At 39.8% G+C, this 27,865-nt stretch overlaps 1 protein-coding gene across 1 annotated transcript in view; it reads left to right on the top strand.

Annotated features, from left to right (window-relative positions):
* The first annotated feature begins 20,634 nt into the window (after positions 1–20,634).
* The window catches only part of pou2f2a (POU class 2 homeobox 2a), a 77,583-nt gene continuing 70,352 nt past the window's right edge, over positions 20,635–27,865 (top strand). Inside the window, exons 1-3 of the mRNA XM_073483924.1 lie at positions 20,635–20,671; positions 22,189–22,228; positions 24,764–24,855. The gene's annotated coding sequence lies outside the window, so the exon portion shown is untranslated. The remainder of the gene's footprint in view (positions 20,672–22,188; positions 22,229–24,763; positions 24,856–27,865) is intronic.

Below are 27,865 nucleotides of genomic sequence, written 5' to 3' on the forward strand. Positions count from 1 at the left end.
CTCACATGACTCCTGTGTTTGTCTAAATATAGTAGGTAATTACAGACATCGAAGATTCGACAGGACAAAATTACAGAAGATCTCCGCAATTATTGTAAATTACAAGAGGGCCCCAGGTAATACTAGTCCTGTGCAAATAGGGCTGTACTCTATATCATTAAGTCAGAAGACATAATTTAGAAGAAATTTTGTGACTCGACCAACTGACAGAAGATGTATGAAGCAAGACTGAAGAACCATCTTCATTCCAGATGCTACATTATTAATAAATAACGCGGCATCCAGCAGTTCGACACTCACACGAGGACTTCAACAACTCTAAACAGGTATCATATTCAAATTTTCAGGAACAAAAGCATTGTAGTTGACTAAACAAGGTACATTTAGGAGATGTATTAAATGATCTTCCTCAGCAGATAGTGTTTGTCCAGGTGTTCATATTTCCTGACGTCTTTGCACTTGAAACCTGCAGTAACTGATTTTTTACACTTGGAGGCAGCAGAAACAAGAGCAACCAAGTGAACCAAACAGTAAAGTAGTATTAAGTTAGTAGTTTAAAGCTGATGGGATCTGCAGATTTGTGTGATAACTCTAAAATATATCAATTATAGCCGCTTTAAGAACTTCTCATCAATGTTAGTGCAAAAGTGTGAGACAAAAAGTTCATTCTTGGCGGAAATCTTGACTTGACATCTGCTTATGAAGATCTCCAGAGATGATCGAGAGCGCCAGAACAGCAGCTAAATGAGCGTTGTGGCTGATTTTGTTTCCAAGCTCAAAACCTTTGAAGCCAAGATGGACAAGAAGCCCTGAATGTGCTCCACAAAAATGTGAATTTCATGCCGATTCAGCCTCTCCTGCTGAAGAAGAATATGCAGTATAATCAAAAGTACCAGAGACGTTACTACTTGGATCTGGTGACATTGTTTCCAACAGTGGAGAATGCACTTAATCATATTGTAGTTTGTTAACGTTTTAGTCGGATACCGAGGCTGACGTATCGACAGTAGGTCAGGGCTAACATGTTTGCTTTTCTCCTTTTAATGACACAAAATATCAGTGTAAGAACTGCTTCTCTCACTCAATTGTGCCATGAACAGGAAAGACTTGTGTGATGTCTCAAGAGTAATTTAACCCTGCAGTCTCTGGAGGAAATATGTCTCAACCTGCACGGCAAAGGAGAACCAGCAACACCGGTAAAGACAGACACAGGACCTCTTCATGTAACAAAGGCTGCAGTCATCAGACATAATGTTGTTTTAGCCTCAGCATCTGACTCATCCGGTTTTGGAATAAAAAAAAAAAAAAATACAGTTTGTTTCCTGTCAGGAAAAACACCAGATTGTGTGAGAGGGTTTAAAGGATTGGTTGACCCAAAAATTATATCCAGTCAGTATCTGCTCACCCTCATGCTGATGGAAAGTCATGTGAAGTTCAGTACACAAAACATTTCTGGAGCTTCACAGCAAAGTAGCATTGCAGCATTCATTCTCCTGAACAACTGAAGTAGATGAGAACTTGTTTTAAAGTGTAAAAAAAAATCATAAAATGGCTCCAGACAGCTCGTTCGGCGTAATCAAAGTAATTCGAGTTCATCCACCAACTTCTGGAGACTTGGATTACACCAGACAAGCTGTATCTTCTTTAGATAACAGCAGCTGTGAGACATGATAAAAACGTTTACCTCCGCTGGCTCTGGGAAGCTGAGTCAGTAAGATTAAAGTTGCATTTAAATTGAAATGAAATTGAAATAACTAAATAATCTAGGTACTTTGTAACCTAAGTTGACATAAATGACTGCTGTAATTACTGAACAAAAGATCTTTAATGATTGAGAATATGATCTTTATGACTTTAATTTAAAAATCTAACACAATAAAACCAGAAGTTTGAAGAAGATAATCACAGTTATACAGACAATGGAAAAACTTAGGCGTCTTAAGAGACCTTTTCACTTTCAGCTCAGTCAAAATAAGGTCAATTGATCAATTTGTATATTAATCGCAGTGATGTAGCTTTTAAAAAGGCTCGTAATCAGACACGAACTCGGTTCAGCTTCAGTAGTTTTATGTTTCTACTTTATGTGTCTGCACACACACACACACACACACACACAGTGACTGAGAGCAACTGTGTCCATGTTTCATGAATACTATTACAAGCCTCACAGAGCAAATGAGTGCTCCTGCCCACTTGACACACACACACACACCCTTCTAACCCAGGGATATAGGTCACCTCTTTCGTGATTTCATTGTTTTCTCTTTGGTTCTCTTGTGACTTTCCTGAAACCTACAGCATTGTGTTTCCTTCCTGTTGTTCAGTAGCCACTTGTCTGCTACACACACACACACTCATTATGTTTGTTTAATTGCCACCAGATCAATAGTATTAATATGTCGTCTACAGGCTGTTTTAATTGGAGAGTAATTCACATAATGCAGTATATACGTTATAAAACAAAGATTAAAGAGAAACAATGAAAATCCCATTATGGAAAAAAATGTAACAGGCATCCAAACATCGTTATAGAAAAAGTCACTGTATGAAGTGATGTTGGCAGAAGAGCAGCATGCTGCTAATGTGGAAAAGGTTGCGTAACGTGCCAGACAAATACTGAGATTTTCAACTTTTACTGGAATTGTTCAAATAACCCACAAGCAAGGAGTTATTTTCAATGTTTGCTTACATTTTTGTTTATGAGTTATTGTAGGACACAACACTAAAAGAAAACTATGAAGGAAAGAATATACTGTGGTATCAAGCACATTTATCACTCACAGCAATGTGTCATCCGCACCGTGAGCACAAGTCAGAGGTGTGTGTGTGTGTGTGACTGTGAGTGTGAGTGTGACTGTGAGTGTGTGAGTGTGTGCTCGGTTAAGATGTGACGTCCGCTTCAGGCGGGTCCGTTCGGTACCAAAGATTTAGATAGAGGTTCAGAGTGAAATGCACAGATGGATGACATGACAGAAAAATGTACATTTCTTCTTATTTTTGTTTTTTGTTTGTTTATTAACAGAGAAAAATAAATTGTCACACTGAGAGTAATGCAACAGATTTATATAGGGTGTCGATGAAGCTAAGAGTCCATCATCGCTGTTTGTTTTTTTTTACTTTATCTGCACACACATGATGTTAGATAAAATCAGATGATTAAAAAACAATAACAGACGTGTCAGGAGAGGTCAAGAAGCCATCAAGCTTTTACGAAGGAGCCGCCTCCATTACAGATACAAACAAACAGAAGAAACAAAGAAAACACACAAACAGAAAAACTAAATCAGACTTTTAAATTCAGTTTAAAACACAAATGGATAAAAACAGCAAAACAGATAAAGGACTCTGGGTACTTGTGTGTATGCTTGTGTGTATTGTGAATCACTGTGTATACATTGACACAGGTGTGAGAGTGTACATGTAGTACATTAACACCAATACTGCCCTTAAGTATCATTTTGAGTTACTTGTACTTATGTATTTATGATACTTTATACTTACCCCACCACATTGTAGGAGGAAATATTGTCACCCAACAGTAAAGGCTGTTAAATCTTCCTCGACATTAAAACACTGCTTACATGCACGTATTAATAAATCAGTAATTATATTCTTATAATATGTAGAAAAATATAACACTTATTTTCATACTGTGTGCTTTTACTTTTGATATTTTTTGGCATCATTTTAGATTACAGGCCTCAGTCACCATTAATACTTTAGCAATACAGGACATAGAGGAATAAGGGGAAAATACTTTTAAATTACCCAGTAGATATTAATTGATATATTTATATTATCACAATGTTCAAATAGGTTACCAACAAACTTAACATGTATGTCTTTTCACAACAGCTAAGTCAGAAAAAGGAGCCAAACTACATGTGACACAATAAGATTACAACGTTACCTGTAATAAACTCTTTAACAGCACTATAATTACAGTGAAGAGGGGACAAACAGTGAACCACTGTTTTACAGAGCAGTGTTTAATCCTCATTTAAAAACTTATTTTATAGTTGTAAATGCACACTGTTCTTCTCAGGGTCAGCAAAATGTTTTATTTCCCAGCAACAACAGTAATGTGAGAAAAAAGAAAACAAACATTAAAAAAAATACTATAGTTATACTATAACTATTTTAATAATAAGTACGTTTTAAGTAACAAGCAAATTCTGTAAATATATCATCATTTTTAGAAGAAATGATCTAATATAAATCATTTCATTTCACTACCTTTTGTTTGTGGATTGTTACCCAGTAACAGTACTGCTGTATCCTGTGATTAATGAGAAGGTACTCAGTAACATCAGTAGTTTGACTAAACTCAATCCATAACTTTTGTCTTCTTCAGTATTGTATTCACTGTATACCCTGTTTACAACAAATATTTTCTAAAGCTTAATCTAAAGCTTAACAAGACATTTTGCTTCTACAAATACACATTATATTATATTATTGTATATATTATTGTTGTACTATATATTAATGTATATTATATATACAAATGCAACTTTACTTGAAGTAAGATTTTGGATGTACATCACTGCAGCTTGTGAAACTGTCACAAAGTATAATCTGCAGGATTCGTGTACATGGCCACTGATTTTAATGTTTTTTGTGACTATATTTTGTGTTGTGAATGAATGAAGCACCACATTTATGAACCGCGCTTGCGTCTCAGGGACGATGTTGGGGTGGACAGTGGGTATAGAAAATCCGTTGTCATGAATTGTCACACCGGCATCCAGTGTGTGGTTAGGGGTAGGATTCACTTTGGTAAAGGTATGGAGACATCGGGTTTTTGGTTATATATTGAATCTGTTCTTGAACACCTTAACCTTTAGGATTTATGTACATAGACACAAATTTCACATTTTAAAGTTGTGCCAGTGTACACGATTCCTTTTTATACAAGAATATATAAACTACATTTGAACAGTATTTCACAAACAGCCTTGACAATGGGTTGGGACATTAGACTTTTACATGTAGTGGGTTATTAATTTTTCATTGTGGTTTTCCTTTTTTTTACAGTCAATCCATTAAATTATCACAAAAAATACATTTTTACAGTTTGTGTCAGTAAAATATTGTGTTTATTGTACGCTTAATTTAAAGGTCACGTCTGATCAACTGCTCTTCTGTTTCTACATGTGGGTGCAACACCTCGTGCGCTCGCCTTCCTTTTTGTTCCCTCTTCCTCTGTGTGAAATGTAAGTAATGTCCTATAAGCCCGTGTGAGCTCGGCACCCTCGGGTGTGTGACACTCGCATAAAAGTATTCGGCTCATAAGTACAGACACACACACACACACACAGAGGCAGGAATCCACTAACAAACATCTGTTAGAATAAAAAAGAGCGGAGATGCCTTATAGCGGTGCAGCTCCACTCGACTCTTAATGATGCACACACACACACACACACACCTCCCTTTCTTATCCTCCATAACAACCACACTAAAACACCTTTCCTCTGACACACACACACACACACACCTTCTCTCAATCTTCTACCCACTTACACTCTCATCCCCCTCCTACTACTACCTCTTTCTTCCAAATCACACACACACACACACACACACACACACACATCTTCCCTCAATCTCCTACCCGGTTACACCCGCACGCTAAAACCCCTTTTTGCACACCACACACACACATCTCTTACCTTCCCTAAAACCCTTTTCGTTTCCTCTGACACACACACACACACACACACACACACACATAGGCTCTCTTTTTGTCAACCACTAACCCCCCCCTCCGTTCCCTCCATCCTCCCTCTCCCTCCCCCCCTCCTCCCAGTAATCTGGCTGGCCCGTGGCCTCCTCTCTCTCGCTCCACTGTTCTGTGTGATAGAATATCGATCGGTTTGCCTCGGCTCGGCGTGGAGCAGGAGGAGGTGGAGGGGTGGGGGCGGCTGTAGGGCTAAAGGGAGTGTGTGTGCATGTGTGTGTGTGTGTGTGTGTGTGTGTGTGTTGGGAGGGGGGGGGCAGTGGTCAGACATGCTCCAAGGTTGTTACCACAGCAACAGCGGGATGGGTCAGAGGGTTGCCATGGCGCCTAGGTCGCAGGGTCAGGGGGAGGGTCCTGGAGGGCTCTCGTTTTCTCCCTGTATATATATGTGCGTGTGCGTGTGTGTGTGTGTGTTAATAGGGATGGGAGGGGGCAGGCGGGTGGAGGAGAGAGAGGTGTCCAGTCCAGCTATATTGGGTGTGTTAATAATGAATGGTGTTGTATGTGGCCGCTGTCTCTTTCTCTCTCTCTCTTCCTCTCGTCGTCTGTGTGTCGCGGTGATATGCGAGCCACTTCGACGTCGCCTCCATTCAAGACTCCATTTGGTTTTTTCTTGATTTTAAAAAAACGAACTTTAATAAGGGGACTTTATGTCGCCGAGCGGCGCTTTACAAAAGCACTGACGGATCTGTAAATCCAGATGAAAACGAGCAGAACAAAGGCATCCTCAAATCTTTAGATGTGACATCATATCCATGTTTCAGAGACAGCCGACACACACACACACACACACACACACACATCATCATCATCATCATCATCATCTTTGAAAGCGTAGAGGAAAATCAATGAAGAAGCACAATCAAAATGTAGAAAATATCAAGATTAATATACAACACAAATACTCTGAGCAGCTACTTTTGTTTTATTGCATTTGGTGATTTGATCGATTTCACACACACACACACACAAACACACACACACTCGCAGAGATGCATAAAAAACAGGCCTACTGTCATTATTAATACACACAATAAATTGTTACATTCCTTATACATGACACAGTTCTTTACCTCACGTGTAGGTAATCATTAAGTGTATCAGAAACATATCAACTAAATCTTTGATCTTTGCATTTTTTTTATTCACTCTGCGTTCTTAAAAACCTCAGAATGTAAAGTGGATTTTCCATTTTTACTCTCAGATTCTCTTTATGGGAAGTGAGTGTTTTTCTTACGTATGTCAACTTCTTCATTTCACTTTCCATCTTCACAGAGCGAGACACTGTACATCGAACCTCTTTTAACAAGTAATGTAAAAAAAAAGAAAAAACATTGTCTTTGTAGTGTTTTGCTGCATCACACAGAACAATGTTGTATTTACAGACATTGTGTGGATATTTACTGTACATGAAGTCAAGGATTTTTCATTTTCATGACTGAAGCAAATTAACACTAATACTGGAGGTTAGTATTTTAGTGGTAGCTGATTTAAAAAGTGTTGTTTATTGAGGAAAAATCCCCATTTTATTTTAATAACGCAAATTTAAAAAGAGTTGGCCCCACAATGACGGAAATGTAAAATAAAACCATCATCTAATGTGCACAAACATCGCATTTAAGTATAAATTCCTCAGATCTAAGAACACATTTTGCTCGTGCTACAATCAGTCATCTGTCATATTGTGGAAAAGCAACAGTGACAACACATCGAAACCCCCACAGTCCTGTTTTCATTGCAGAACAATCCTCTTGTGTTTGCAGAAACATTGTGTTTAATTAAACTTGCTGGACGAGAGCTGAGACTGTTTGCACTTCCTCTCTCCTCGGCGGCGCCGGACCCGCGTTCTTCGTCACATTCTTGGCGAGTACACCGGCGGTGAGGATGATAGCTACAGGAGACACACAGAGGTTCTCTCAGCCTGTGTCGCCACATCAATACAATATGTGCTGAAAATTATGACATCTAAATGTAGTCAAATACAAAAGCAAATACCCTTTTTCAACTTATTTATACACGTAAACTTATATTCAAAACAAAATTGTCTTAGTTTGGGATGTATAATGTAAGCTGAGCCTCACACAGAAAAATCCACTCCTTCCACTTTGATAAAAGCCTGATAATTCTTTAAACAATGTCATAAAAACATTTAAAGATGAACCAAAACCTCTCATTAAAAATACCCTTCAAAAGCTTCAGAGAGCTCAAATTAAGAGCGTTATATCTGATTGTATTAGACTGTACGGGTGTTTATCATATCGTGTCCGCCCCGTCGTGTGTTTTTTCAACCTGTGTTCAATTCTGTTAAATGTACCAGCGGACGCTTCAGTGTTTCGGGAAGTGAAAAACGTTGCCCGCCTGTGGTTCAGAATACAAATTCACATCCAGCTTGACTTATCTGGTCAAAAGCACCTTAGTACTGAGATTTCCTTTTTTTTTAGATTTTTAAGCCAGTGGACCAAATAGGATCTTAAAGTCACAAGGCGTCTGTGCAAAGCCAATCTCTCAGGCAGCGCTGCAGACCCCCAACCCCTTCCCCTCCAATAACCTGCATTACCACTGCAGGGTTATCAAACAGTCCCCGTGCAGCTTGGACGGCTGCATCTGTGCCACTGATTCCAGACACATTTCAGTGCTGCCCTTAGTGTTTGCTCTGGGTGTGTTTATGGAAACTTTGTGACAGGACAAGAATACAAATCCACGTTTAAGAACCACAAAACAAAACCTCACCGAACTTTGCGAGGACCAGGATTCCAGCCGGCCCGATCACAAAATACCCATACAGCCACGTTCTGGCAATTATGTAAGCCCAGGACATGGATCCTGCAGGTGAGGAGAAGACAGTCAGCAATGTCTTTTTAGAAAATAATAATAATGATAATAATAATTGAAAAGCACTCACCGTGTGATAGATTTTGTTCATAAAATATTAAACTGTTGAGAAGAGCAGAGGAAACAGATTAGATGCATTAATTCATTCACATAATTCTGGATATAACCCAGAGTACATCCACTTTAACTCCAGTTTATTATACGAGGAATAAAGTTTGTCTGCCGCCTGTGATTTTATTATGGTGTAAAGTCATAAATACACTCCACGGCAGGAAGCAGTAAAGCTGGAACAATTAGTCGATCAACTGATTTATCATTCGGCCCTCACAGTCGAGAAATGAAGTCATTTTTCTAACAAAAACAGCTCCTCAAACGTGAAGATTTGCTGCTGATTCTTTGTTTTCTGTGATTATGAGCTGAAGATCTTTGTGTTTCAGACAAAATAAGATATTTGAGTACATCGACTCACATTCTGGGGAATTGTAGCAGGCATTTTCACTGTTTCTGGATATTTTATAAATCAAACAATTGATTAATAGACGAAAATAAAAGTTGTTTTTTGAGGATGTGGATCTTTTTAAAGATCCCCTCCAGACATGTTTACGATGTATATAAAATAATTGTCTTCTGATATTCTGTTTCAACCAGAAACAATACAGCATCTTGTTAAAATCCTCAATCTATAATTAAGCAAATATGTGTCATTTCTAAAAATAATTCCCTGCTGGACACAAGATGCTTCAGGTTTCAATATCACATGTGTCTGTGCTGAATATTGGACCAGGATTGTCCTCCAAACTGTTTGTGATGTCACAAATCATGCTCGTAGGCCCGCCTCTTAAAACCAGACGTCGACAGAGAGGCAGTGACCCGCAGCTTCCAGTTTGCCCCATGGGACCGTATTTCAGAAAGACACTGTCCAGGAGTCAGCGGCGAGAGACGAATACATTTTGATACCGTTTGAATTGTGCCGTCGATTTAAAAGATAATTTTGCATGTCGAGAAAGTCAAAGTCTGTTGTAAAGATATGAAGCTCGGCGTGAGTTCAATCAGGAGGACTATCTTATCATTCACCTCTCACTGCTCCCTCCATCCACCTGACGTGGGCGTTTCTTCATGTACTTTAACCAGATTCTGCCTCCATCACTATCAGCCAATCATGTCTCTGCTGTCAGCTGTCATTTCAGGCATTCATGCGACCTTCCTCCACCCCGTCCTCCAGAATCAACTTCCTCTTCAGGATCCTTCTCCCTCCATCACCACCTCTACCAGCACTTCATCACAATGGAGTCTAACCGCCAAACACTTCACGCTCACTCAAAAAATTACAAGTCTCTCCTGATTGAAATTAAAATACCACGTCGTGAAGCACGTCGTGAAGCACAACGTACGTCACCAACACCAACATGGCCGTCGACTTCTGGTATCCCTGCCCACTTTATCCAATCAGGACAGAGAACTACATGAAGAGGCGGTGCTTTCTGCTCGTGGTCCTCCTGTTTTGTTACCTACACTAGCATCGGCGTAACAGGTAAAAACATACCAATTACAGAGCTCCAGGTGACGGCTAACACTGCCAAACAGGCCACGTGAAGCAAAGAGAGAGTTTCCTTGGAGAAAAGAAAAGAGTCGTGCAAATGTGGTGACGTAGAGAGGAGGGAGGAGGCTACGAAGTTAGCTAAAACGACTACAACGCTGACAGCAGCTTTAAGCTGAAGAGAACAGGCCTACAGAATGTATTTTAAAGGGGCACTACGTAGTTTTGGAGAAGAAATTCAAACTCATAATTTTAATATTTACAATATTAATGAGGTAATAATACAAATTCAGATATACTTCCATAAGTGAATAAACAAGCTGTTCTCAGAGGAAAATAAGGTCCCAGAACACTGTTTAAAGCTAGAAAGGTGGCAGGGTCAGCCACATATTATTCAGCCATGAAAACGAAGAGACTATCAGGAACTTTCAGTTTTTGTTGACGACGCCGGCGCCTGCTGTTGTTAAAGATCTTTGCTAGCGCGTGCTGGTGGCGCGTGCATTTGCATTTTGTTTTATTTGATTTTATATGTGACCGTCTTTTCGCTGATGGTCTCGTTTGCCGTTACAGGTCGTTTATGATCATCAGAGGAATCACAACAACACCGGCACAGTTCAAACAGGATCAGAAACATAACTGTCCCTCCTCATTCACAGCCGCACGTATATGTTCTGAGATTAGATCCCATGGTGGTCGACTGGAAGGGAGGTGACGTCGCCTCTCTGTGGGCCGTGAATGTGGAAACAGCCTCTGGTGTCACAGTCTGAACGTTCATCATTCAAAACAGTGTGACTCAGCTGCAGAACAGGAAGAGTGGACCGTGTCTGACTGGATTAATCAGCCGTAACTCAAACTCAGATGCTTTTTGAGCTCAAACTTCCTCCAGTGTTTTATACCCACAGCTTCATGAAGCAGGCAGTACTCACTTGATTATACCCAGACAGAGGATGCTGATGAAGACGACCTTCAGCACACGGTTGAACTTGGCCTCCTGGACGTCTCTGGACCAACAGCTGCTGCCCTGACACTTGAAGCTGCAGCTCGGCCATCTGAACACACGGTGGCGCTCGAAGCCCTCCGGCCGCAGCCGCCTGAGCACCGGCCTGCGTGAAGACCAGCACCAAAACCGGCTCGGTTTAAACCCAAAGCCTCCACATGTGTGAGACTGATTCTGAATGCAGGCGAATAAAACATCTGGGCTTCATGGTGCAGTTTCATTTCCTTCACTTCTCGGGAATTGCGCGAGAAGTGAAGTCTACATTATTATTATTATTGCGTGTTTTAATGGGCTGTATTTTATAAGTAGCGATAGACACACTTAATATAAAGGTGAGGTCACCCAGCAGCTATAAACATCCTCAGAGCTCCAGAGGAGCCGCGCACAGATATAATGGAGCTGCTCGTTGTGTTTACGCACCTGAGATCATAACGCTGCACCACCTTCAGAGCTCCGTGCTCATCCATACAGATCTCCACCTCCCCCATGGGTCCTCCTGCTCACCACAGATGTTGTTAAATGTTGTTTCTGTGAGTTATCTGCTCCTGGTGACGAGTCTCAAACTAACCTCTGCTGTGATTTCCGGGATTTCTTTTATTTCCTTGATGTCATCTCTCCCGTCTCATTGACGGGAAGTTTCGTGGTGGGAGGAGGAAAATATTCACGCGCAGGCCGAAAGTGAAAGTAAACTGCAGAGATGAGTCCGTGAAATGTAATCGTCTCCTCTGTTCGTGAGAGTTGACAGACAGTGGTTGGATCACATGTTCGTATTAATATTTATACTGTATGTGTTACGAATCATTTGATAAATAATCTAATTCAAGGATTTCAGACAGTCTTTGAACACACCACAACCACTTCACCCAAATACAGCCTGTAAAATGTCATTTCCTCATAGAAATCTTATATCAGTGAAGAAGTTAGTTTCAGATTCATGAGTTATTATTGTTGGCCTTAAAATAGTCAAAGATTAATATTTATTTTACTTATAGAGCAGCTTTAAAAACAGAGTTTACAAAGTGCTTCACTGTCAAACCAAAGCAGAAGAAGTTAAACAAGAAGGCAAAAAAAACAAAGCACAAATACATACATACACATACATGCATACATATATAGATACACATATATTGTGTTAATTAAAACAGATAAATGTGAACATGTTCCAGTACATTTATAACACAATGATCTTTAGTTACAGTCATGGCTGGTGGTGTTGTGATAAAGGCCAGCCATCTTATATAACTATTATTCTCAATAACCAGTATATAGGTGTCATCTGGGGTGGAAGTAACTAATTACTACTTAAATTATTGTAATTAATTCATTTTTCTGGATGCTTTTATGAGTATTTTTTTAAGTCCATGTTACATGTCCACCATGTAATCTACTTAGTTACCTTTAAAATGATGATTCAGTACAATTTGAATCAATATCTAATCTCTATCTCTGCATAACTTTTATTATCAATAACCAGGGGTGGAAGTAACTAATTACATCTACTTAAAATACTGCAATTTATTCATGTTTTGGGGTACTTTTTCAAGACTGTGATTTTACTCGTACTTAAGTCTGCATTACACCATGTAATCTAATTAGTTACCTTTAAGATCATAATGGAGTACAGAGTACAATTTAAGTTAATATGGAAACCTTTCATCTCTCATTTGTTTCCCACCGTAAATATCTGACCTCATACGTTCCCCTCATTACGTGGCCTAAAATTGCATAAGTTGAAGAACATTTTCAGCACAAAGTGACACCTTTGTATTTCACCACTGTTGAGGCTGCGTGTCCTGCAGAGTGTCCAACAACTGCATGTTGGGTTAGACTCTGAATTTTGATTAATTTGCCCTTGAAAAGTCCTTAATCATATAATTATAAGAGATTCAAACCAGCTCATATTAAAACACAAGTTGTGACATGTTTTCTGTCCCTAATCAAAGTCGTTGGTGGCATAATGTTAACCTTTATGTCTCCACCACCATTCAGCTCAAGTGTGTGATAAGCAGATGTGGGAAAGCAGATGTAAAATAGAGTGGTACTCTCTAGTAGAGTGCATACCTCTGCCAAGGCCCAACAGTCATCTTTATCCAATCAAATCAAATCCATCAAATTGTACTCACACCTACCAAATACACCTGTTTTCTTTTTTGTTTTTTTGTTTGTTTGTTTGTTTTATCAAGATCTATTCATTATTCACTGAGAAAATAAAGAAAATGTCCCGATCTCACAGTGTTTCTTTATCCCCGTCTGAAGCAAAAGTTAATTGGGTCTGTTCATCAACAGACAAACAGACGCAGATGAAAACATCCTTGATGGGTGAATTTTATTCAGCTGCTTCAGTTTCAGGATCCTGGTATTGTGCATGTTGGCTCGTGACTTTACTGTGACACTTTATTTTGTCAATAAATCAATTGTTTGATCCATGAAATGTCCAAAAACAGTTTTTTTAAAAATGCATGTTGCAATTTCCAAGAGAGTTAGATGTCATCACAAATATCACAAAAATATATTGAATATATATATTGAATACAATATTGAATATGCAAACAAATATTTGCATATTCATATTTTCTGACATTTCAAATGAGGGAGAAGGAGAAGGTGCCATTAAAGGGATTTTAGGGTGCTTTTTTTCTGCATCCTACATGAGAGATTTTCTTTGTGTATCCTGTGTGGAGATCTTTAAATTAAGGTTTAATCCCACACTAATAATGGCAGGTGTTAATTAAGAGTGTGCTGCCATTGAACAATATGCTCAAGTTACTAAAGAACTGAACGTGGAAAATAACTCTGCAACATTGACGACTTCCTGGAGATGTCTGCTCTTTATTCAGCCACCACATGATGACACGAGGCCTTCATCAGAGTGTTTTATCCAGATTATTTTTCATTTATATTCCCCCAAATCACACATCTGTGCAGCCCGGTCTCCAGGATAAAATGCTGGCACAAACCTTTGATAGGTTCATATTTCTACATGTCATCTGCTGAGTACCGTCTTGCCATTTCACCAAAACATGTCATATCACGTTCACACGTTTGTGACCTAGGTTTCACGTGTCGAGGTGATGGCGATGGTGGTAGAGTTACAGGTGACGAGCCTGGCAAGCCAGTGTCTGCAGCTGGAGACGGCGTTCCAGCATTTTTAAGTGCGACACTGCTGGATATTTTCAAGGAGACCTCGGGACATTTTCCAGGCGTGTTTGTGGCAAACAAAACAGGTATTTTAAGCAAAAACGTGATCTCTTCCTAACTCTGACCACGTGGTTTTTGTGACCAAACCTGAGCAGATTGTGAGCACAGCGTTGTCACAAGATAAATTTGAAAATTGTACTGAAAGAAACACAAAGCTGCAACATTTATAACATTTATTCTTGCGTTTGTGTCAGAGGCCTTTACAATCGGTAAACTACAGAAGCCGTCCTGTCTGTTGTGATTGTGTGTTCTGCTGCTATAAAAAGTATCCCGCTTCACTTTTCTTCACTTCTCTTCACTCCTTATACTCTGTTTTCTCCTTTAATGATGCTTACAATGTCTGTTGTTTTTTTTGTTTTTTTTTCCACCTTCCTTTTTCTATGACCTTAATATAACTTTTATTGGACGGGAAAGAAATCACTCTCCCAGATGCTGAAGCACACCGTCTGCCAGGAGCTGAGCCTCATCACCTGCTGCTGCTGCTGCTGCTGCTGCTGCTGTCCACACACACACACACACACACACACACACGTGCATGCCCCCCTTTTCTGGTTGCAGTCTCAACTCCGTCGCCATGGAAACAGCTAAGATGCCGAGTGCAGGAGAGGTAAAGGGTGTGTGTGTGTGTGAGAGAGAGAGAGAGGTTCAGGGACTGTGAAGGTATAGAAAATCTTCTGAAGGACACCTATATATTAAAGGTGTGTGTGTTTTATTGACGCTGCTGCTGAATACCTCACACACACACACACACACACACACACGTTTTTGACACTTCACAGCTCATTAAACTGATTTCTGAATGTATTTTCTCTCACTTGTCTCTGACTCTTTTATTATTTTCTGACCCACTCTTGCCTCCGTTCTTCTTCTTCTCCTCCTCCTCTTTGTCACCCTCTCTCTCTCTCTCTCTCTCTTTTGTCTTCCCTCCCTTGACCCTCCCTTTGACCCTTTTAGAGCACGCGTTCCCTTAAAAAAAGCACCTTACATTACAATGAGAGCCTATATTTATTTTTTTTTACTGTCGGTGACCCCCAGAGGGAATCAAGCACCCTAAACGCCTGGCTGTGTTAATGTCACGGTCTCTCCATTGAGCTTTGCGGGACCCCTCGCTTTCTCTCCCTCTTCCTCACCTGCTTTCTGTCCACGTCTCCCGGCCTCCCTCTCCCCTTTTCTTCCTGCCTCTAAAAAGCCAGATGGGCCGGAGCTCCTCTTTATTCTCGAGGCCCGGTGCACGTGCCGAGGACACAGGGCCTCACAGCGTTTAATTCACAAGCTTTAGACGCCCCCTTCTTTTAACCCCCCGTGACCAACACCATCACCCACCTCCCTCCCCTCTCCACTCACTCTCTTTCTGTTTTCTGTCCTTCCTGGCCTCCTCTATTCTACTCTACTCTATTATCTCTTCCTCAATTACACTCTTGTCTGCTCTGCCCTGCTCCTCTCGGCTCGCCTTTGTTCTATTTTTGTCAAGTTTCATGTCGACTCTTCTGGGTTTTTTTGTTTTTTTTTACCTGATCTTCCTGTTCGATCTTCTTCTTCTTCTTCTTCTTCTTCTGCTGGACATTTTTCAACTCTGTTCTCTCCAAAGAAACACAGAGCTCTTATGTTCTCCACCACATTAAATTTTACTCTGTACTTACTTGAAATATAAAACTATTTTGTTCTTTACAGCATTTTATAGCTGCTGTAAACGCACCCTGGAGGGCCTCCGGCCACTAGGGGGCTCGTTACGAAGAGAGAAAAAACATTGACTGCAACAAATAACATATTTTTAAGATATTTAAAAAATCTAAAAAGATTCAAAACTTTGTTTCAATATATTTATATGTAATTATTCTTTGTTTTTTTTTAAACATACAGAACGTTAGCGTCAGTGTGCAGGATAAAGTTTTCCATTGGTTTCACATCATTGAACAAGTTTTCCAGTTTAAATATCTAAGACATATATTAAAATGAAATGTAAAATGCAAATACATGACTAACCAACTGCATATAAATGCAGAAATATAAATAAATAAGCTAAAATATATACCTATCCAAATGAATAAGCACACTAATAATCATGTTGCAGTTAAGTTCGTGTTGTGGCCCCAGAAAATACTACCAAGGGTAAAATTTGACTGCAGTTTTGTGGATTTTTATTCAATAAATACATTTTTATTCTCTAACTTGTTTCTTAATTATAGGTCGCCAACTTCACACCTGGCCTGTGAAATGATCAACAGCTTCAGATCAGCTGCTAATGGACCTTTTCAGTGAGACCTTGGAAACAGTTCAAAGGTCAAGAATCAACTCTCAACTTCCTTTGTCCTCGAAAAGGGCAGGAAGATGAAGACACAAACAAGACAACAAGACGTAGATATAGGGACGCACAATACCGATCATTACCTGCTTTTCATTCTCAATAAGATAGCCGATGATTTCACATTTTTTGTATTTTCATCTAAGTTCCTAACCTGCAGTTTATTTAGACCTGAGACTTACAAACATTTAGTCTTCACTGGCTCTACCACGCTTCTTTTTCTTCTCCTTCTTCTTCTTCTTCTTCTTCTTCTTCTTCTTCTTCTTCTTCTTCTACTTCTTCTTCTACTTCAGGGTCAACACACATTAAATGCTGCCTGTATGAGCTGACTGTGTCACAAGTTTAGTCCATTTCTTGCTATTTTCAATTTCAAACTTTAATCTTGAAGAAAACATTTAAAAGTTAGGTAAAAATAAAAGTAGAGCTCTCGGTTAAACAACGCTTAAGAAACTAATCACTGTGGTTGTGAACTGAATGCTCCCTCTGGTTGGTGTTGTGCCCCTTGTTTCTCAGGTCACAGAGCTCATCCTGCACAGAAAAAGGAAAAGTTCATGCTTCCCACACATTTTTACATAATGAGATGATGATGACCTTTTTATTTATTTTCCATGAAAATTGAAGAAGGAAATAGTTCCTTGATTTGTGTGTTTCAGGAGGAGAACGTGAGGGTGGAGGGAGGCAGGAGAGCCGGGTGGACTGCTGCCTGCAGGCTTATTTGACCTCCTCCTCCTCCTCCTCCTCCCCTCTTACAAAGCTGCTGAACCTGGCAGAGAGATGCTGCAGCTTGACATTTCACACACTGACCACAGTCACAGTGACTGATGTGCGGCCCTTTTAATTGGCTGAGCTGGTGTGTGAGGAGGTTTAATCAGTGCTAATTGATTAAATGGAGGAGAAGTGAGCAGCACCACAGCAGAGTGAGCTTCAGGAGGTTAAAGTCCAGTTATTTGTCTTTAACATCTTTTGTTTTGACTTTATTGACATGCATGTTGAAGAGAAGTTTAAAGTCAAACCGAAATGTGCTGCACTTCCTCTGCTGAACCTCCAACTTCAGCCTCTTGTTGTTGTTTTTTTTGTGTTTTTTTCTGTTCCTGCTCTCCAGGCCAGGTCATCTAAAAGGAAACGGGATTATTTAGTGCTGTCTGAGCCTAATTGTTATTGAATGTGCTCAGTATTTATTCGGGATTATTCGGGTTAACGTGGAAATAATGAGGTTGCCGATCTCGAGGCGGTGTTGGGCGGAGATCGATGAACACACTGAGTTAATTATGAGAAATCAATTAAAAGGGAGGGAGAGGAAACACCCTGGGAGACAAGGAGGGGGGCGAAGAGAGCAGAGGTGTCCTCTCCTCTTCTTCTTCTTCTTCTTGGATACTTTTATATATACGAGCTCTACTATCAGTTTGTTTTATGGTGCAGATTTCTTTTTCTCTATCGCTTTAAAACACACACACACACACACGTGCTCACGCTCTTCTGACAGCACCTGACATCAAACAACAGCTCTTCTTCTTCTTCTTCTTCTTCTTCTTCTTCTTCTTCTTCTTCTTCTTCTTCACTGTTTTCTGACGTCCTCCTGCAGACAGATCACCCCCTCCCAAAAAAAAAATACTCAGGTAAATTAATGGAAATCCTATCGGTCAGGGATGTGCACACACACACGCACACACACGCACACACGCACAGGTCAATGGGATTTTCACCCTGGTCTTGAGTCGGAGGGTAAACACACACACACACACACACACACACACTCGGTCCAAAAATCTGCCACCCGTCTGAACCCTGCGTGGACCCAGACACGAGCTCTGTATGAGCCATTGATCCCTCTAATAGCCTGCACCTAATCCAGATCGATAAATTGCAGCAGCTTTAATCAGTTCATTCACATGCACCTTTTTTTTTTTTGCACACATTTCCTCATCCAGCGGTGACATGGCCTCAAACTCAGTTATCTCATTAATGTAAACGTGCCTGAATCAGCTGAAACATCAGAAAATGATTTAAATATATTTTGATTTTTGTCTTTAACTTCTTCATGTTTTAAAAATGTATCTCAGACTTTTTGCTTTTCCAACTGCAGCAAACCTTTTACCTACGAGAAACACTTGTATGGATGAAAGTAGGAAAAACGTACTAAATCTAATTTATTCTAATATACTTTTATTTACTTTTTAAAAAGCAGTCACTTCACCACACAGTGACGTCTTTCATGTAGTCTGGCTGACGTGGAATCAGCGGAAGTTGAAGAAAATCAGCAGCAGTTTTATTTCTTCACTGCTTCATGTTTTTAACCTCTAATTTAAATCATTATTTCACATTTAGTTCACATGTTCTGCAGTTTAGTGAACATTTCTCTGCTCTCCTCAGATAAATGGAAGAAACTAACGTCGAGCCTTTTTCTTTCTGAAACTCTGTGATATCCTTATTTTAAATTCTTACTAAAACTGATATTTTAAGTAGTTTATTATTTTTCGTTCTGGATATTAATGTCCAGTCCACTTTTGTCACATTTGAAACGAAATGTCAGAAGCTTCCTGTTTATTCTGCGAATTTAAATATTTTTGCTTATATGCAAATCAGCAAAAATCACCGGAAAGGCGTATTTTTTGCGATAATGTTTAATAATAAATGTCAAATATCAATACTACACACAGTATCTAGTCGTTTTGCACGTGTTTGTATTTATTTGTAGTCAAGTTTTGATTTATGCATCGGATGTAAATGGCCTGTCGCCAACGCGTCAGAGAAACAGGAACGAGTTTGATTATTTGTCACTGAAAAATATTTAAATTATGAGAGTAAAATGTTTTATTAAAAGCAGCAAAGTGAATGGAAACGAAATTAAATGCATAAATACATTATGTAAAAGAAATAAAATACATATATCACTATCACAGAATCAGGAAAGTTGTTTTATTTGCATGTTTGGATATATTCTGAGCTGCTTTTCATTTTGAGCATTAATAAAAATATATTCAGATAATATGCACGAGGCTTCACTCTGTGGATTTTAATATCATTTTGTCAGTAAAGCGAAAGACTAAACATTGATCTCTGGAAAAGGAGATTTTTCCTCATTGTGTCTGAAAATTGCCAACGCGTCCAAACGTCCATTTGTCATCGATCGATTTTCCATCTGAACCCCCAAAACAGTTTGACTTTCATTTGAATTGATGAATAATTTCCACAATTTCATATCTGGAGGGCCACGTGTCCCCTGACACCGAGGCTGTAACGGTTTTCATCGCTTCCTCGCTTGAATTATAAACGTGTTTCTGTCCTTTTAACACAATTTATTATCGAAATTAATATTAAACCTGACCTTTAGGTTGTTTGGCTGAATTATCAATCTGAAGAAAAGCCAGTTAAAGTCTGCCAAATGTGTTTGGAGGAAAAAAACAAAAACAAAAAAGAGGACATGCAGCTCAGGTGAATTATTTATTATCTTTTATTAAACACAACAAAACGCACTTGAGAACTTGAACACAGCCTGTATTTAACACGCCTTAATCTGCTGGAATAAATGGAAATATTCTCCAGTAAACATGAAACGTGTAAAAACGAAACACTGTCGCTGTCACTGAGGCCATTATGTGATTATTTCCTGCTTTTATTACGGACTCTATTGCGTTTTTCATCAATTTGCGGGGCGCGTCTGTCACCGCGGCCCCTCGAGCCAGACCCCGCCGGCCCGACCCCCGGGGTCAAAGGTCAGCCGGCCACTCTGCCATTACCGCCGGCTCATCAGCTCCCTGCCAACACCCGGCGAGCCAGACTCGATTTTAATTACGTGTGAGTAGCTTGAATGCCCGATAATAACAACAACAACAACAACAACGTGTTTCACCTGTAAACACTGTAGTTTAACGCGTTATGCTGTAAACAAACGCGGCGCATTAGGGTTTAGTTAATTAGACTGTATCCCTCCGCACGGCGGTAGTTCTTGAACGCTGCGGTTGCTAAGCGACACACACAAGTATGAAGGGTGTGGTTCGGTCGGCGCATTAATATTAAAATTAACCGTTAGCTTCCCAGACGCAACTTCGGCTAATTCGTCAGGTAATTTCACTGAAATTCAAACTTTAAGACGTGAAAACTTGTTGTTTTTTTGTTTTATCACCTCCTCTGTTGTCAACCCGTCCGAGTACACTTTGTGTGAGCAGTCAAACAATGTGTGTTTAGGCCAGGTTTGTGTACAACAGCAATAACGGAAAGTTATCTATGCTAAGCTAGCGGTAGCTTCAGTTAGCCACACGTCACTGTAAGTAATCAACCAAACGACTTTAACAAACTTTATTAAGCTACGTGAACTTGGTTAAGTCACAGATAAGTTATACAGTCATGTAAAAACATTTCCTCTCTTACAAAGCTGTTGCAATTAAAACTAGCTAAATAGCTAATTCCCCTAATTTGCTATGCAGTTAGCGAGCTAGCTGTAAAGGTTCTCGAGGTCAACTGTATGTAAATGTAATGTGTAGCAGGGCTATCACAAATAAACCCTGTTTTTATATATACTTTTTAAATTAAATATGTAACTTCTGCTCAGATTCACTAACTAAAGTATTGTTTAACAACCTAGCTTACAGTTTTAGCTTTGCTACAGAACTAATTACTGATCTAAGGTAGTATTTTCATGATTAAACAATTATTTTATAGTTATTGGTGGATGTGATCTGTTTTTTCATGATTATATATATTCTTAGACGAGGTAGGTTAAATGACATGTTGGGTACTTCTCATCCTAAGTTAACCTACCTCACCTAAAATATATACTGTAAATGTGATCAATAAGAAAAGCAGATTGTGTAAAATACTGTGACGGTAAAGTTGTGTAGCTAAGCTCCAACTGTAGGCTTTTAAATAATATTTCCTCCATTGCTCCGTGGAAAATAAGGATCAGGACTGTCCAGTGACTGATAAGAAAGAAAAGCCCCTCACATATAGACCTTCTCCTACCCCCCGTGGTTCACTGTCATCTCTGTGTAGCTCAGTAGTCTAAAATGAATTAATTCCACATTAACTGATAATATCTATGACTGTATTTCTAATTTCTGCTCGACATACTGTATCATAAAACGTGCAATCGGCAATAAAGAAACAACAATCAAAATGGATAAATAATAAATGCAAAATCTTTTCAATCCAGCTAACGTATAATTTATGAACCTCAAAATAATTAACCACAATAATAATACTCATTGCATATTGACTCTCGTCGTTGCGTGTATCGACGCCCGTGTAAACCCCACAATAGTCGTCGTTTGACGAGCGTTCCTCAATAAATAGTGGAAATGAAGCTTGGGAGGTCAGGGAAACAGTAACTCCCCTGGATTGATTTCCAATAATGTGGTCATTGCCTGTCTGATCCGCAGGATGCAGGCTACGGGGAATTGTCAGCTCTTGTCCCGCTGGCTGTTGCCGTGGTGACCGGTGTGGAGATAATAGCAGTTAATGAGATATTAACCCCGAGTAAGGAAGAAGACAGGAAGTGATGAGCGTTTGCAGGAAAGACTAAAGACAGGATTCGTCAATGGATGACCCCGTCCTGATCAATATTGTTCTGTTATTCGGCGTAGGTAACGAGCAGCGCGACCCCGTCCCTGTGAGACTGAGGAGGTAAATCTAATTTCTCAGCACACACACACACACACACACACACACACACGGAGCCACAGACATTGAACATGCATTTACAGACAGTAAAGCACACATAAAACACTGAAACACACACAAACAGACAAAAACACAGATACACATGTGCTCACATGTTCACTTATACTGATTGCAAACACACACACATAACCAGACACACCGATGGTCGGACAGCTCGCTCATTGTCCAGCTGGTTAGGATGCGATCGGGCAATCGTGCCCTCCAGGTCAAAGGTCAACATCATCCCAGACGCCTGACCTCATCCACCAAATGTTGACCTCTCTGGGCCAGGAGTGTGTGTGTTTGTGTATGTGAGGGTGAAGAAAGGGAGGGTGGAAAAAAAGGAGGGAGAAATTTTGTTGGACAACAGAGTGAAAAGAGCAAGTGAAATATTATTATTTTGTGTAGTATAAAAGTGGTGTGTGTTTGAGGTGAAGTGATGGATGGGGGATGGAAGGTTGGAGGATTTTAAGATTTTGCTGATTTTAAGAAAACATTTTTTTGTATGTGTGTTTACTCTTATGTTTTACTCCCAAAACTATTCTTGTAATCATAAAGCACTCAAGAGGAGAGATGGAAAATGGAGACAAAAAAGGAATGAAATGAGAAAAGTAGAAAAATTAGAGACAAAACAAAAGACAAGGTGAGGGGAAATTGCCAAAAAGAGCACAAAGACAGATTGGTTGATAGTTGCAGTTGCAGGTTTTCGTCTTCCTCAATGATTGGCCTTCTTGTTCCTCTCACTTTTCTATCATTTCTTCCTCCTCTCCGTTTTTGCTCTTTCTTCTCTCTCCCTTTTGCTCCACTGTTCCTCCATCCCTTCTTCTCTCACCGGCTTTTCTGGCGAATTATCACCTGACCTTGACTCGTGACCCCTGTGTCACGCACACAGACACAGGCAGAAATACACATTCAGGCGTACCGCACACACACAAGCGTTCGCTCACACTCTTCTGTGTGCAGCAGCTCACATTCACGTGGACATCGACACACACACATACTATTGCGGTCGACTGCAGCAAGTTCCTTTACGTATATCTGATATTTCTTTGATAGATTCTCTGAAAGACATACAATTTGCATTTTGGAGGTATTTCTGAAGGTAATTTTCATATTAATTGGCCTAGTTTATAGTGAATCTCAAAATATGGTGGCAAAATATGATTCGGCACAATTTGTTTAAGTGCATGACATAATTTAACAATGAATAGAGCAAGGAGATAGTTTGTTTAATGTACCAGTCACCCCAGTAGGTATCTATGATTTGTTTAATATTTGCACTTGAGTCTAGAAAGACCTGCAGACATCTGCAGGAGGCTGAAAAACATGAGAAAACATTGGGGTTTAGGTGCTGTTTAATGGTTTTTGCTTTGAATAATTTATATTTTAATGCAAGCAGCTCGAGTGTGATCGACTATATCATCTTCAAAAATTGCTTTGTAGTGTTGGCCGATGAGTACACGTGCAGAGTGACTGAAAGTTTAATTTAGTAAGTTTAGATGCAGGGTAAACCAGATATCTTCATTGATTTTTGCTGACACATCTTTGAACCTTATTTTCGGTCAGATAACCTGCTTGAGTTGTTGTGCATGCAGGTGAATTAATCAAAAAACCGCTTTGAATGAATATGATCTATTTTGATATGATAAAAAAAAATAGTGTTCATGCAAATTTGGTATATTTGAACTTATATGTATGAGTGAGTGGTGCTGTTGCACATTTAACCACCTCTTTTTTTTTTTTTACTGTCCAATAGAGCTGCTATTAACAATTATTTTTCATTATCAATTAATCATATGATTATTTTCTAGATTCATTCAGAGCCCAAAGTGACATGTTCACGTTGCAACCAGCCGCCCAATACACTTTTCATTTACTGTCATAAATGACGAACAAAAGGAGCAAATCCTCACATTTAAGAAGAAAAGCTGAAACCAGTAAATGTTTGACATTTCTGCTTGAAAAATGACTTATAACATTTATTTATAAACTTAAAATCATTCCCTGTACACTGTATTTACTGTCTGCTGAGTGTGAGGTTTATGTGCTATATAATGCCGTTAAAAATCCGACAAAGGAAAGAAAAAAGTGTGTACTACTTTCTGCTGACAGTCCCACAAATACAATGTGTCACATTTTACAGATGCAAAAATGACCATAGTGTGACTCAGCAAGTGTCAGTTATGCAACAAAATGATGATCAATGTTAAAGAAAATCAGAGAGATGCTGACAATGTGTAAGGATTTGTCACAGATACAATGATGTTTTAAGTTGTCTTTGTAATAACTTTGATTTTTGAATCTATTCTGTCTCTTCGTCCAAGACTTGCAGAAAAGAAAAGGCTTTCTTTCTGACTCGACCTCTTCCTTGAATGAAAACACTCAGCCCCTCAGATCAACACCAAGTCTCCGGCCATGTTGTAGTGAAACTAAAAGGAATTAAGTTCAAGGTTTTTGCTCATTCTAACAATTTTCCCGATATGCTTCTTGTGTTCGCAGCAAATAACCACAATCAAAGGATGGCGCCGGCAAGCGTCTCCCTCCGAGTCCTTGCACACCAATCTCGTCATCCCAGAGGTTCAAAGATGAAGGTGAGTGGGTGGGAGGGAGGAGGAGGAGGACGGTAGAGGAGGGGATGCAGGATGAAAGCGGGGTGGAAATACGCCTGGCCGAGCACTTGTGTTTCCATCCCTCCCCTTCGCCCCCTCCTCTCCTCCCCAAAAAAACATTCTTTTCCTTCTTCCAGCTCTCCTTCACCCCCTAATCCCTCGCTACTCCACTGCATATGTTTCCTAATCCGGAGTGTGTGGGAGGCCCATGAACACCCCTCCACCTCCTCCACCTCCTCCTCCTCCTCCTCCTCAACCACCTCCACCCTCGCCTTTCTCTTGGTGGCTGTAATGCTGTAACCTGCCTCCATTCGTCTTTCTTTTAGCCCTGTTCTCCCTCTCTGTCTTTCTTTCTGCAGCTCTTATCATTAGACAGCAGTGTGAACTCGCCTGCCCCCACCGAGCTCCTTCTCTTCTCCCCCTTCCTCTGATTTCTGGAGTTTTTTTGCCTCTTTTTCATTTCCTTTTTATTTCTTGCATTTTCTTTTCACTGCTTCTATGGTTATGTAGTCTGTTTTTCTCTTCTCTTCTTCTGTTTTCTTGAGATCATCTTTAAACATGCGTAAACCTGAAAAATCTGAATATGATTTATCAAATTTACCCGAATCTTAGCCCAAAAAGCAGACCAGCAGTCATAATGAGAAGATGACAAATGCACATTTTTGTTATAAAACTTGTTCTGTAGAGGGCCATAACACACTGAATGAATGATTCAAAATATAGTTATTTTTGTAGAGTACCAAACTAGTTCACCCTCTTCTCTTTTCTCACCGCTTGATTATTTTCCACCGGTTTCTCTGCCGCTCATTCGTCCTTTTTTTCCTCCCGCTAGCTGTCTTATTTTCTCTCAGGTGATTTCGTTCTCTCTCTTCTCCCTCATTTCAGCTGCTCTTGTAACACACTGACACACACACACACACACACACACACACTGAGGCTTTTTGTCCTGCTTCTTCTCTTGCTTTACCCCATTACTGAATAGTATTCCTGGAGCCTTTTGTGGAGCCTTGTATAGGCACATGCCAAGTCAAGTTATTTCAGAGCGGTTTCAATGGAATTACCCCCCAAAATAATCTCCTTATGCTCCCCCCCAAAAAAAGTAGAAAAGGACGGAAGAATGGAAGAGAATAATGTAAAATGAACCAGCACCCTTGACACAGAATAAGCCTGTAGTTCCACACTAGAGGAACATGAGAATATGAAAAGATCAGAGGGTCTACATATTAAAGAAGCACCAAGGAATCTGGGAATGACTTGTGGATAAAAGCAGGGATGTAGTGCGAAGTAAAGCCACCTGAAACTCAGCTTACACTGCTTTTTGTGTGAAAAATAGAGATTACTCACCCTTTTAAGCTGGCAGAAATATACTAAAAGGACTACAATTTATGCTGCATGGACCTGTTGTAACAACAACAACAATAAACAATGTAAGGTAACGTTGTTCACATCATATTAGTGGCTGTTAACTTTAAAACTTGGATTTTAGTACTAAGTAACTGTTGCGTATGCAGGTTCTGTGGTTCTGTAAATGAATGAAACATTCAAATTTGAGCTTCAACAACATTCAGAGCCGTTTGTGGCGTGGAGGTCAAGGGTCAAAGCAGCGGTGCCTACACAGCAATAAAACTGAATGATGGCTGTTCATTTCAAATGATCCTGAAATGAACTGTGGCTACTAAATAGGGATCAATGCATGTTCTGTGTATTCTGAATGAAGTTCTTCTACTAGTCAGTGAAGTATGTCTTTATTCCACAGGCAGGACATGACAACATGTTTTCCTGTGAAATTACAAAACGGCAAATTACATAATTATTTTTCTTCGGTTCAGCAGAGCTTTCTTACTTGTTAGTTTTCATCTTTGTGTCTGTATATGTCTACAATGAAGTACTATTCATTAGAAAACATACAATGGAGCCTCATCACAGAAAAACTTTCCTTCTGCTTGTCCTAAGTCCTAAACTCATGGCTGTGTCCTATTTCAGACTTTGTATCTTATCTTAAGAAATCCTAATAAAGCTGTAAACTTGATTCTTCAGTCAGCCCTTGTCCTGCATTGCCTGTGTCTGTATGTGTAGAATATACAAGCGGCTGCCTGTATCCATGATGATTGCCATCTCACATCACTTTTCACTGGCTAGCTGGCTTATCCTAAAGGACAGGAAAAGAAGACATTTAAATTTTATCTTTGATGCGTGTCTGGCTAGCATCAGTTTTAGCTTCCCTAACCCTAACCTCGAAAGTCGGTACTGGGAATGACATCATACCCAAGTTAGCCATTATTAGTCATTGTTAGATATGCCAGTTGATAACAAAGTATTACACAGTATTTTGCACATAAAAACATCAAGGCAACATGTTCACAGATAGAAGTTGGACAATACTGTGTGTCAGACTGATTTAATGGGACACAAATAAGACACAAGTGCTCATTAACAGTATATTCTACAGCTTTCACAGCTATTGATTAGCCTAGCAGCCGTCTTGGATTTTGAGGTCAGGGTTGGTGAGGTGTGTACGACTTTCTGAGTAATACCAAAACTCCTTAATGTCAACCTAAACTGAGATCAGATTGCAGATCAGATTTCAGACTAAGGTAGTCTCCGTAATGAAGCACCAGGACGCTACATGAGTGTGCATATATTTACTGTAAATCCATCAGAAAGTGTTTGCTTACGTGTGTATCAACAAATATTCTTTAGGTGTGTCCGTCCTCATGTGTACAGGCATCTGAGCTGCCTTCAGGCATCCACATACGTGTTTCTGTGTGTGTGTGTGTGTGTGTGTGTGTGTCTGTGTGTGTGTGTGTGTTCATCAATACATATATATATATATCCGCGTGTGAGTGTGTGTCAGTGCCAAGTGTCATATCGATAGGTTAATAGCTGTGGTGTCAGATTCAGTAACTCTCTGATTAGTTGACAGTTCACTAATCCACACACCATCCTGAGTTATTGGCCCGGCCCATTGATTTCCAGCCTGCCAGCCACGCCA

Source organism: Pagrus major, chromosome 16 (genome assembly GCF_040436345.1).
Source record: "Pagrus major chromosome 16, Pma_NU_1.0".
Taxonomy (NCBI): domain Eukaryota; kingdom Metazoa; phylum Chordata; class Actinopteri; order Spariformes; family Sparidae; genus Pagrus; species Pagrus major.